Source organism: Apodemus sylvaticus, chromosome 5 (genome assembly GCF_947179515.1).
Source record: "Apodemus sylvaticus chromosome 5, mApoSyl1.1, whole genome shotgun sequence".
Taxonomy (NCBI): domain Eukaryota; kingdom Metazoa; phylum Chordata; class Mammalia; order Rodentia; family Muridae; genus Apodemus; species Apodemus sylvaticus.
This window is the reverse complement of record NC_067476.1, coordinates 111,892,396-111,905,008: the sequence shown is the minus strand read 5'-3', so window position 1 is coordinate 111,905,008 and position 12,613 is coordinate 111,892,396.

The following is a 12,613-nucleotide window of genomic DNA, read 5'->3' as shown; positions in this document are numbered from 1 at the left end:
TAGATGCAAGATGTGGGACAACATGGAGCCATCTTGTCATCTTACGGAAGTGTGACTGTGTCTGATGTGCCCTTCCTGACAGGCTAAATAGACCTTAAGTGTTTGCCACAGTTGGACTGACCCAAGTAGAGTTGGTTTCCTACAGGAGCAGCCTGCCTGCTGAGCTTGCTTTGCAACTCAACCCAACTGAAACAACTGTGGGCTTTCCCTATACAAACACAGTGCTGACTATTAAACTTTGAGCCTTGGTCAGAAACTTTTGTCTTGGCTTCATTCTTCTCTCACACCCCGTCCCTTTTCATTTCCAGCCCCCGTCCAGGTAACCCAGTTCATCCACGGCTGTGGGACGGCTGCAGTCTGAGACGTAGACTTCCCATCTCCCTTTGAATTAGTCCTGTCACAGGGATGTGCGTGTTCTGGCCAGTGCATGCATGCTCACTCCTAATCTGGACCTTCGGGATTTAGGCAGTCTTCTCCTTCTGGAGGTGACCCTACCCCTCCTCTTTCTTGTTCTCACCCAACCACCTTATTTCCTGTGGTTGGGTGAGTGTATTTGCTGGGTCATGATGTGCCACCTGCAACAGGCCCAAGGGCAACAGAGCCGACCAGTCACAGCCCAAAACTGAGGTGCAGAATAACCCTTTGTCTCTGTGAGCATATTATCTTGGGTATTTGCTGTAGTGACAGAAAGCTGGACAGATGTTAGTTTGTCAACCTGCCGCAAACTAATGTCATCTGGGAAGAGGGAACCTCAAATGCTTCCTTCCTATTGTTCCTTGGGGACATTTTTCTTGATTTATGATTGATATGGAATGTCCCAGTCCACAGTGGGCAGTGTCAGTCCTGGGCAGATGGCCCTGTGTTTTACTAAAAGCAACTCCAGCAAGCCATAAGAAGCAAGCCAGGCAGCTTTCTTCCATGACCTTTAATTCTGTTCCTACCTCGGGGTTCCTGCCCCGCTCTCCCTCCCTCATGATGGACTGCGATTGGGATGTGTAGTCAAATAAACCCGTGCTGCTTTTGGCCAGGACTTTAGTCACAACAATAGAAAGCATACTAGGGCACACGTGGATGGTATGTGTTTTAAATATGTTTTCCCTGTCCAGGTCACTCAACCCAGCTCCAGTTGTTGCCCCACAGAGGGTGTTGGCCTCTTAGTAATAACAACTTGAAGTTGATCAGCAGAGAAAAGACCCTTGAAGGGAAAATAATTCTGCATGTAGCAGACAATTCCTGGAATAGACTTTGTCTTAGTCAGTATTCTAATGTTGTGAAGAGAGACCATGATCACGGCAACTCCTTTAAAAGAAAATAATTGGGGCTGGCTTACAGTACCTGCCTATTTCAAGGCAAGTTGCTTGGGAGGGGTCTTGTGGTCCTTGCTCAATGACTGGAGGCAAACTCAGCTGGATGGCCTTGAGCTACCCCACCATGAAGGTGAAATGGTCGGGCCCTTACTGACTTGGCTTGGAGCATCCCCACCATGACAGTGACGTGGCTCAGTCGGCCAAGAGTGTAGGGGAGGAGCTAGAGACTTTGATCACAATGGGAATTTTGAGAGCTCTTTTTTTTTTTTTTTTTTTTTTTGCCTTATGGAAGAAGCTTTGGGTAAGAGATAGGGATTTTATCTTTGGGCTTCAGGAACAACAGAGAATCAGCTAGCAGGACACAGGTAGAGCAGGGTCCCAGGAAAGATAGCAACAGGGCCCTCAGGTTTGGAGGTGCTCAAGAGAAATGCAGACCAGCTCCGTAGCATGACACAGATAGAAAGAGATTTCTAAAGGGCTAGTAGTTTATTGTAGAGTCAGACTTGTAAATAGACCTTTTGTATATAGTTAAGAAAATAAAGAACCTCCCTGAGCTAGCATGTTGTTACTTGAGTTTACACCTCCTGTAACTTTATTGGTATAGCAGTTGGATGATTTAAAGGATAAATGTTACAATCTTGTTGAAGAACACATTCACTCCTTCTTCAAGGGAAGCCTTGTACGGATACTTAGTTCAAGTTTGCTACCTTTTTATACTTGCTACCACAGGGAATGTCTATGTTGTTTCTTCTCTGACCATAGACTATTGTGTTGGTCTGGAAGTAAAGTAAATACATAAATTATTTAATTAATTAAAAAATACTTCGGCCAAGGCAACTTATAGAAGGAAAATTTTATCTCGGTTTATGAGAGCTAAGAGACCATCATTGTGGAGAGGCATTGCAGGAAGCAGCAGGCGTTGTGGAAGAAGAGATGTCCTGACAGATCATGTCTTCAACTACAAACAGGAAGCAGACAGCAAACAGGAAGTGTAAGAGACCATAAGCACTCAAAGCCCGCCCCCAGAGATACACTTCCTCCAGCAAGACTCCACCTCCTAAGGTTCTACAACCTCCCTAAACTGCACCACTGACCAGGGACCAAGTGTTAAGTACAGGAGCCTATGGGGGACATTCTCATTCAAACCGCTACAATGTGTTTAAATTTCCTTCTGTTGCTGACCCATAATTTAAATTGATCCATAATTTAATTTGGTCACAGAAAATACTTCACATACTTTCCATCCTTTTATACATTGAGATTTAATGTGCAGCATGGTCTGTAGTATATAGAACTATTTTATGTACTCTCAACGAGAATTGTGCTCTCTACCTACTAGGTGGGGTGTTCTGTATGTGCTAAGTGGTGTTGAGGTTTGATCTTTCAATCTATTTTGTAATGGTAAGTACTGGCCCCCAAGGCTTAGTTGCTCTCAGGAACAAGAGAATCTGCAAATATACTGTGACTTTTGCTCTTTAATGTAAAACTATTGGTTAAATAAAGAGGCTAACAGCCAATAGCTGTGCAGAAGAGACATAGGCAGGGTCTGAGGTTCCTATACTTGGGGTCAGGAAAAGAACCACAGAGGGAGAGGAAGGTTGAGAGAAAAGAGTCTTACCATGAGGTAAGAATCTTAAAAGCATGGTGATGATGGCTGGCTAATTGGAATCGAGAACAGTCCAGATGAAACACAGTAAGTAGTAACTCTGGGTTATGGATAGGAAGGGAGATTCTAATAGCATAGAAGATAGATATCTGCCCAGCTTTAGTGCTGATAAAGCTAAATAAAAAATACAAAGCATTGTAAATAATAAAAGTTGTGTTTCTTTTATACAGGAACTGAATGATCAAAGGCAGGGTAGAAGCCCCCAGTTGGGATGAAAATTTTTCTACAACAAAGCAGAGTGCCTTTTTTGATGGTCTGTTCAAATGTCATTTATTTATTTATTTATTTATTTATTTATTTATTTATTTATTTTCTTTACATCCCAATATCACCCTCCCCTCCTCCAAGGTCCCTCCCCCACCTCCTCCCCTCACTCTCCCTCACCTTCTCCTGTGAGAAAGTGAAAGCTGCCCTTGGGTATCGCCCTTCCCCAGAACATCAAGTCACTGCAGGACTAGGGGCACCCTCTCCCACTGAGGCTAGACAAGGCGGCCCAGTTAGGGGAATGGGGAATTCACAGGCAGGCCACAGGCTCAGGGACAGCCCTTGCTCTAGTTGTTGGGTGACCTGTATGAAGACCAAGGTGCGCATCTGTTACATAGATGTGCAGGGAGGGTTTGGGTAGGGACTACATTTTGTTAATTTTATGATGAATAATTCTCCTCAGTATTTATACAAGACTTTGAAGCCTGCCTCTACAATTAATTGAGCTGTGTAGTGCTCCCTTTAATTGCCAGCTGTAGTTGCATGGCTATGAAGCTGTACCATAAGGTATATTTTTATTTATGGTTATTACATTTTTCTGATGTGTTAATCTTTTCTCCATTGTTATGCAATTAACTATTTTGTTTCTAAAAATATCTTTGTAGTATAGTCTAATTTGTTCTAGATCATAGATGTTACAGATTTTAAGAGTATCAGAATAAACAGAATTAATTAGAACAATAGCAGTTGATTATCCCACAGATCTGGCAGCTGGCAGCCTTAGAGCCACACTGCTAGAGAAGACCCCTCCCTACCTCTTCCTACCACCTGGTGGCTCCCAACAGCCATTGGAGTGAACACATCCCACTGGTTACTACATCCATCATTCCTTCCTTGTCTCTGTGTCCAAATTTCCCTCTTCTTATGAGGTTATCAGTTACTGATTGGGGTTCACTTCATTTTTATTTGCTAGAAATAGCTATACCAATTGCCCATCTTCACGTAAGATAGCAGCACAGGTGGATGTAAGTTTGAGAGAAATGTCATTCGGTCCAATACAGCACTCCGCCATCAATTACCTCGTGCAAGGAACATCTTTTCTTACATTTTTCTCTCACCTATTACATCCTGTGCATTGCTGTTTATATGCAGGTGAGGGCAGGCACAAGATCAGGTGAGAGCCGATGATTGGGCAGTGGAAAAGGAAGGTGGGCGGAGAATTTTAGAGACAGGACAGAGAAACAGAGAGAAGAAGAAGGGAAGAAGATGAAGAAATAAGATGGAACTTACAGGAGAGGAAGAGCCAGAACCACACAGTCCTGGGAGCCATAAGTACTGGGAATTTCTTTTCTTTTCTTTTCTTTTCTTTTCTTTTTTTTGGGGGGTGGGGGGGGGTTTCGAGATAGGGTTTCTCTGTATAGCCTTGGCTGTCCTGGAACTCACTCTATAGACCAGGCTGGCCTCGAACTCAGAAATCCGCCTGCCTCTGCCTCCCAGAGTGCTGGGATTACAGGTGTGCACCACCACCACCCGGCTTGGGAATTTCTTGATAGTTGATTAAATAATAAGTAGGGTACATCTGCCCCATCTAGGTGTGTAGCTTGTGTTGATATCGATTGAGTTTTGAGTTGATTGTGTGGGCGTTTTGTGGGTTGAGAATTTACCTGTATAATTCTGACTGATAAATTACAAGCCTCTGGAGTGTTGATTTTACCAGGACTGGGAATGTGAGCAGAATCTGCAGCAAGAGAACGACGAGTGGCCTGCATAGGGCTAGCCGCGGGGCTAGCTGTGGATGCACTGAGACCTCCGGGCCAGACAGTAGCCAGCACCAGTGCTGGATGGTGCCTTTTTATATTTTATATTTTTTGTAATAAAACATTTTATTTATTGAAAAGGGAAGTACAAATACTTTATGATAAAATTAAAGATTTACATGGAAAATATTTCAGATAAACACGTTAAAATTGACAATTTTCATGGAAAATTAAAGAGTAAAGTGGTTGACATGTAAAACATTGCTAAATTAGTTGAAATATGGGATAGAAACATTTTATGATAGAATTGAAGATTTACGTGGGAATTATTTCTGATAAAATTGTAGAAAAATAGCCAGGCGGTGTTGGCACACACCTGTAATCCCAGCACTCTGGGAGGCAGAGTCAGGTTGATTTCTGAGTTCGAGGCCAGCCTGGTCTACAGAGTGAGTTCCAGGACAGCCAGGTCTATACAGTATACGTATATATATAAATATATATATATATATATATATATATATATATATATATATATACGTCTCAAAAAACCAAATCTAACCCCCCCAAACAAATTGTAGAAAAATGTAGAAAAACATGTTAGAATTGAAAATTATTGTGGAAAATTTTATATAGATATAATAATGGTAGGCATAAAAGTATTCCTAAGTTAATTGAAAGTGAAATTATAAACATTTTCTGATAAACTTGAAGATTAACGTGGAAAATATTTCTGATAAAATTGAAGAAATATATAGAAAAACGTGTTAAAATTAAAGATTATCATGGAAATTATATAGATAAAGTGATAGGCATAAAGATAATTCTAAGTTGGTTGAAGGTGGATTTATAAACATTTTCAGATAAAATTGAAGATTTACATGGAAAATATTTCTGAATCCCAGCACTCTGGGAGGCAGAGGCAGGTGGATTTCTGAGTTTGAAGCCAGCCTGGTCTACAGAGTGAGTTCCAGGACATCCACGACTATACAGAGAAGCCCTGTCTTGAAAAAAAACCAAATCCAAAAAAAACAACAACAACAAAAAACCTGGTAAAATTCAAGCAATATATAGACAGGTTAAAATTGACTATTCCATGGAAAATTTTACATATAAAATGGTAGATATAAAAACTCTTTCTAAATTAATTGAAGGTAGAATTAGAAACATTTGTGATAAAATCAAAGATTTACATTGAAAACATTTCTATAAAATAGAGGAAGTATATAGAAAGACATTAAAATTGAAGATTATCATGAAAAATAATGCAGATAAAATGGTAGACATAAAAACATTACTAAATTAATTAAAAGGGGAATTAAAAACATTTTTTGATCAAATTGAAGATTTGCATGAGAAATATTTCATTAGTCTGTATCTTTTTATTGAGGAGTTGAGTCCATTATTGTTAAGAGATATTAAGGAATAGTGATTGTTGCTTCCTGTTATTTTTGATGTCATTTTTATGTTTGTGTGGGTATCTTTTTTTGGATTTGTTGGAAGATTACTTTCTTGCTTTTTCTAGGGTGTAGTTTCCCTCCTTGTGTTGACATTTTTCATTTATTATCCTTTGTAGGGCTGGATTTGTGGACAGATACTGTGTAAATTTGGTTTTATCATGGAATATCTTAGTTTCTCCATCTATGATGATTGAGAGTTTTGCTGGCATTTGTGTTCTCTTAGGGTCTGTATGAGGTCTTCTAGCCAGGATCTTCTAGCTTTCATCGTCTCTGGTGAGAAGTCTGGTGTGATTCTGATAGGTCTGCCTTTATAAAGTTACTTGCCCTTCTTCCCTTACTGCTTTTAATATTCTTTCTTTGTTTAGTAAATTTGGTGTTTTGATTATTATGCACCAGGAGGACTTTCTGTTCTGATCCAGTCTGGTTGGAGTTCTGAAGGCTTCTTGTATGTTCATGGGCATCTCTTTCTTTAGGTTAGGGAAGTTTGCCTTTTTAAAAAATGTTTCGTTTTACAACATCATGTGTCTGTATTGTGTATATGTGCTCATAGGAGATGCATGTACACACACTCTTATACCCGGAACTCACTGGTTTGGCTGCCCAGTGAATGCCAAGAATCCATCTATCTCCTTCTCTCCGTTATGAGGTTACAAATGAACTACTGCATCCAGATTTTTTTTATTTTTGTTTTTTAGATTTATTTTATGTGTATGAATCTTTTGTCTGTATGCGTCCCACATGCCTGCAGTGCCTGGTGAGGCCAGAAGAGGGCGTCAGATCCTCTAGGATTGGAGTTTGAAAAGTTGTAAGCTATCATTGGGTGCTGGGAACTGAACTTATGACATCCACAAGAGCTACAAGTGCTCTTAACTCTGAGCGTTCTGTCCAGCCCCAGCAACTGCTTTTTCTGAGAGTTAGGGATCCTAATTAGGGTTCCCACTCGGACAGCAAGTGCTTTGCTAACTGGAGTTGCAGGTGGTTGTGAGCTGCCATGTGGGTGCTGGAAACTGAACTCAGGTCCTCGACAAGAGCAACAAGTCTTCTCACCCACAGAGCCATCTCTCCAACTCCCCACCCCCATTATGTTTTTAGATCAAAATCCTGTCCTTTAAAGACAAGGTTGGAGGACAAGTGTGGTGATGCATGCTTGTAATTCTAGTACTGTGCTAGAGGACAACCTAGAATCCATATCAGACAGACAGACAGACAGATTTAAAATTATGAAATTGCTTTGTGAGGTAACATAGAGGACACACACATGCTTAGAACACATTCCAATGAATTCTTTCTCCAACTTAAGCCTCTGTTTCTCTTCTTAGTTCTCAAGAAACGACAGTCTGATGTCTGTTCACCAACCAAATTTATATGAAAATTCATCTATGAAGGAACCAGAAGGAAGAAGCCATGTAAAACTGCTCGGCAATTCACCTTCTGACTTTCAAGAACCTGGGACATAATTTCTTTTCAGTAGCACACAGCACCATGTTTTTTAGACCTGTAGTTGAGCCGTATTATCACGGGTTGATAAGATGAGTCTTCTCAGGTTCTCATCCAGGTCTCATCTCTGAGACAAAGCAGAGGCCCTGCCACAAGGCCATGCATAAGTTATGTTGCTGCTTGTTCCAGACACCTCCGATGACGTCAGCAGCAGAGTTGGGTAACAGATGCTGGGAGATCCCATAGTCCAGAACTATTTGAGACACTAGGTGGGTTCCTCTCACTTGTAGACCACCCAGGTTTCTCAAGGCAGAGAGGAACTGGTGATCTCATTTGTGTGAAGAGTGGAGAGAGTCTTCCTACCAAGGTAAGGAAAAGTTTCTGTTTTCTGGACTCTTGCCAGGTGTCTGTAGATGGCCATACTTATGATGGTCAGTAAAAAATAGATTAAAGACATTCTCAATTTATGTGCAAATCACAGTCCTCTTGTCAAATTCTTTGTTATTCAGACTAGTTTATTTTATAGTACATTTTAATGTATTAAAGTGTTTCATTAGTAGAGTTTATGCTGAAAATATAATGTGGGCTATCCAGTTCAAAAATGAGAATACCAGAGTTTCTAAGGTGAAAACAAATCAAAACAAAACCAAAACCAACAACATAGGGCTAGATATAACCACCTCTCCCTTTGGAACATTAAAAAGGTTTATCAAGATTCTGCATGTCCTATCTCCATGTCTGTGAGTAGTTTATACTGTTCCCCTGTAGCTGTGTGAAAGGCAAGGTTCCCACAAGGCAGGGTACATAACCATGCCTGTCAACCCACTCTTACAAAACCAAAACAGCAACAACAACAAACAACAAGGAAACAAAAGAAAAAAAAAAAAAGCTTGTGTAGCGTCCTTGGGAGTTGGTCTCAGTTTTTTTTCAAAATGGTGTGGGCACCTGCAGGCACATAGCTTTAGTGAGGATTGGGGACAGGGCGAGCTGAATCACCTGTCCTCCCTGTGTCATCCTGTGCAGCCAGAAGGCTCCCAACAGCTGTAGTTTGAAAACATGACAAAGGTCTACAGAACAGAGCCTTCAGGAAAAGCCAGCCGGAGGAGAGGGGAGGGAACCAGGGAAGGGCTGGGGAAGGAGCCAGACTGGTCTGCCATGATCTGATCTGGAAGAAATAGCCACGCAGCACAGACTCCATGGGACATGTCTCTCCCAGAGGCAAAGGGACTGGCACGTGTGTTCTTTCTCATAAAGTCACTGGATATTCCCCAAGGAACTTAGCTCATTCATCAGATCTATTCTCTGGAAAGTGGGAGATGTGTGACTTCAGCAGCCATTGTCATTCAACTAGGTCATGAGTGGGAAAAGGGATCGGAGTGGCCGCACAGCATGTTGGACTACGCTTCTGGGACCCATTCTGGTGTGTGTATGCTTTCTGTGCCACCCAGTGACGCGGCTGCTTTCCGTTGTTCTTTAAATTCTCCCATCCTTCACAGACCCCTCCTACTTCTACAACACATGCCTCTTCCCGCTTGTGTTTAAACCTGGATGCCAGTTACAGAAGGCTAAGTTATTTGGTTGCACTCCCTAAGGTTGATTTGTTTCTGTTCATTTAAGGATAGCCAGTTCCTTCCATTTCCCTGCAAATGGCACTATTTTATTCTTCTTTACAACTGAATAAAACTCTATTATGTGTTATCTGGGGAGAGAGCAGAGATGGGGAGGAGGAGAGGGGAGAGGGAAGGAGAAAGAGGGAAGGGGATGCGAAGGGGAACTGGGAGGGTGAGGAAGAGGGAGAGGGGGAAGGGGAGGGGAGGGGAGGAAAAGGAAGAGGGGGGAGGGGGAGAAAGAGGGAAAGGGAGAGGGAGGCGGGTAGGAAACAGAGAACAGCTTTTTTTTTTTTTTAAGATTTATTTATTTATTATATGTAAGTACACTGTAGCTGTCTTCAGATACACCAGAAGAGGGCGTCAGATCTTATTACAGATGGTTGTGAGCCACCATGTGGTTGCTGGGATTTGAACTCAGGACCTTAGGAAGAACAGTCAGTGAGCCATCTCACCAGCCCAGAGAACAGTTTTTTGCATGACAATTCTCCTTTCCAGCTTGTATTGAGACAAGGTCGCTGTTGTTATTTGTGCTTCCCAGCCTGTTCCTGTCTTTCTGGCAAGCTCCTGCCTCTGCCTGCCATCACCTGAGGAGTACTAATTTTATAGATGCTTTTTCTGTGGTTGCCAGGACTGGAACTCAGTGGCCAGGCTTGTGGGGCAAGAGATTTTGCCCACACAACCACCTTGCAGGCCCTTGAATGTATATTTGTGACACTTTTGTCACGAGTGGGTAGCTGCAGCTCTGAGTTTTCTGCGTCTTTGGTTCTGTGCATTAGCCTACATGTCTGTCTGTGCAGGCTCTTGCTTTTCTCATTACTGTGGCTCTAGGGGGAAGTGGAGATCAGGTCTCATGGAGATTCCAGTGTCACTTTATCTGGTTAGACCTGGTTTTCCTAGTTGGGGTCTTTGGTGATTCCCTGTTACCTTTCTGATTGCATTTTTCTGATTCTGTGAAGAATGCCATTGGGATTTTGATGTGGACTACATTGGTTCTGTAGGTTGTAGGTGTAAGACCCCCAAAAACCGAGGGTGCCCCAGCACCCCACACCTCGAAAGGCGACACCCAAATTACTTGCGAGAAATGGTCTCGATGCAATAACATGAGGATTTCTTTATTCCAGAATTCTGGGTTCCACAGCCATACACCGCATAGGGGTAGAGGACTGAGGACCCCGTGCAACTGAAATCAGGGGTATTTAAAGGGGAAAAAAAATCACAAGACAAGGGTTGGAGGACACAATTCACAAGGCAAGGGGTGGAGGACAAAACATGCACGAAATGGGGAAGTACAGAATGAGGAAGTAAGGAAGGTTAGAGATTATCTGGAGCAAATGTCCTTGGGGCATTGTATCTTTAAACATTGGAACTAGAACAGGGTGGGCTATCTTTCTCAAGCTGAAAGCAGAAAAACAAGTTACTCTGTGCTGGGCTAGTTGTTTAGAGGTCTAAAACCATTGAGTTGGGGGGTCTCTCATAGGTAGGATAGCTATCTCACAATACTAATTCTTCCAATACAGGAGCATGGAGGTCTTCCCATCTTTAGGTGTATTCTTCAAGTTCTTCTTCTTCTTCTTCTTCTTCTTCTTCTTCTTCTTCTTCTTCTTCTTCTTCTTCTTCTTCATCTTCATCTTCATCTTCTTCTTCTCTCTCTCTCTCTCTTTCTCTCTCTCTCTCTCTGTATGTGTGTGTGTGTGTGTGTGTGTGTGTGTGAGAGAGAGAGAGAGAGAGAGAGAGAGACTCATTGGTGCCCACAGAACTCTTTCAAATAAGCCTCACAGGGTCCCAAGCTCCAGCCAAGAGCCTGAGGAACAATAACCATTTTTCAACTTTTCCGAGGATTTGCCATCTGATTGATAGGTTAAGAGAGGAGCACTGTTAATCTCCTCAGAGGACTCGTTGTATGTCTGAACATGCCTGGTCCTTTGGTCTTTCTGAAGTCCTGGGGTTTTTACATATACAAATTTTACATATACAAAAACAGATTACCAGAGCTGGAGAGGTGGCTCAGTGGTTAAGAGCACTGGCTGCAACCACAGGGCAGCTCACACCTGTCTGTATCTACAGTTTCAGGGGATCCTATACCCCTGCACACACATGGGTGCAGACAAAAAAAAAAAAAAAAAAACAAACAATAAAACCAGATAACCAAGACAGGTTACAATCAGCAGTCACTACCATGAGGTGACCTTAAAGGCAACTCCCTGGTGTTTTTGTTGTGTCACTCTTCTCAAGCAAATATTTTTCATATAGACATTTCGATCACTTCAGCGGGGACTAGGAAATGCTTTGAGTTTGTGTAGCTAATGCCTTACTCAGAGCCATAGTTAAGCTGCTATCCTCTCCTTTATGTCTCTTAATGCATTCTGGTTTTGTCCCTTTTGTAAACTTTAACTCTTCAGATTCTTGCCTTTCATCTTAACCTTAGTTCCTGTTTAGTTGTATGTAAGGAGACCTTTTTTGTCCATTTTCTGATTTTTTTTTAAAGATTTATTTATTTGCTATGTATACAGTGTTCTGCTTACATGTATGCCTACACACCAGAAGAGGGCACCAGATTCCATTACAGATGGTTTGAACCACTATGTGATTGCTGGGAATTGAACTCAGGACCTCTGGGAGGGCAGCCAGTGCTCTTAACCGCTGACCCATCTCTCCAGCCCTCATTTCTGAGTTTCAATTTCTGCTTTGCTTTGTTTGAGACAGAATATTAGACCATGGCCTAGGCTGGCCTTGAACTCACAGCAGCTCTCCGGTCTCAGCCTTCCAAGTCTAGGATTAAATGTGTACAACATCACACTCGGCTTTCATTTCTGAGTTTTGTAAATAGAATGTATACATACATTTAACTACATTTTGAAATTTGCTTAAGATATTTTTGTCTCATTAAAAATATGTCACATAATTTTAATACTTAAATTGATTCTTATTTTTGAAACTTCAAAATATTTACAATAAGGTGATAGTATCTCCGATTTGAAAAGGCTTGATGGAATTCCCTTTCTTCTTTTGATTCTGTTCCTTATTAATGGTTTCATTCTATTTTTTTAGGTTCACTTTCTAGGTATGAAGCTAGGAGCTTGGAAAATTGATGGTGTCTGGTATTTCTTTTCTTTTCTAATTTTTTTTAAGTGCCTATGTGTGGTGGGGGAACTCAGGCAGGTAAGCTACCACTGAA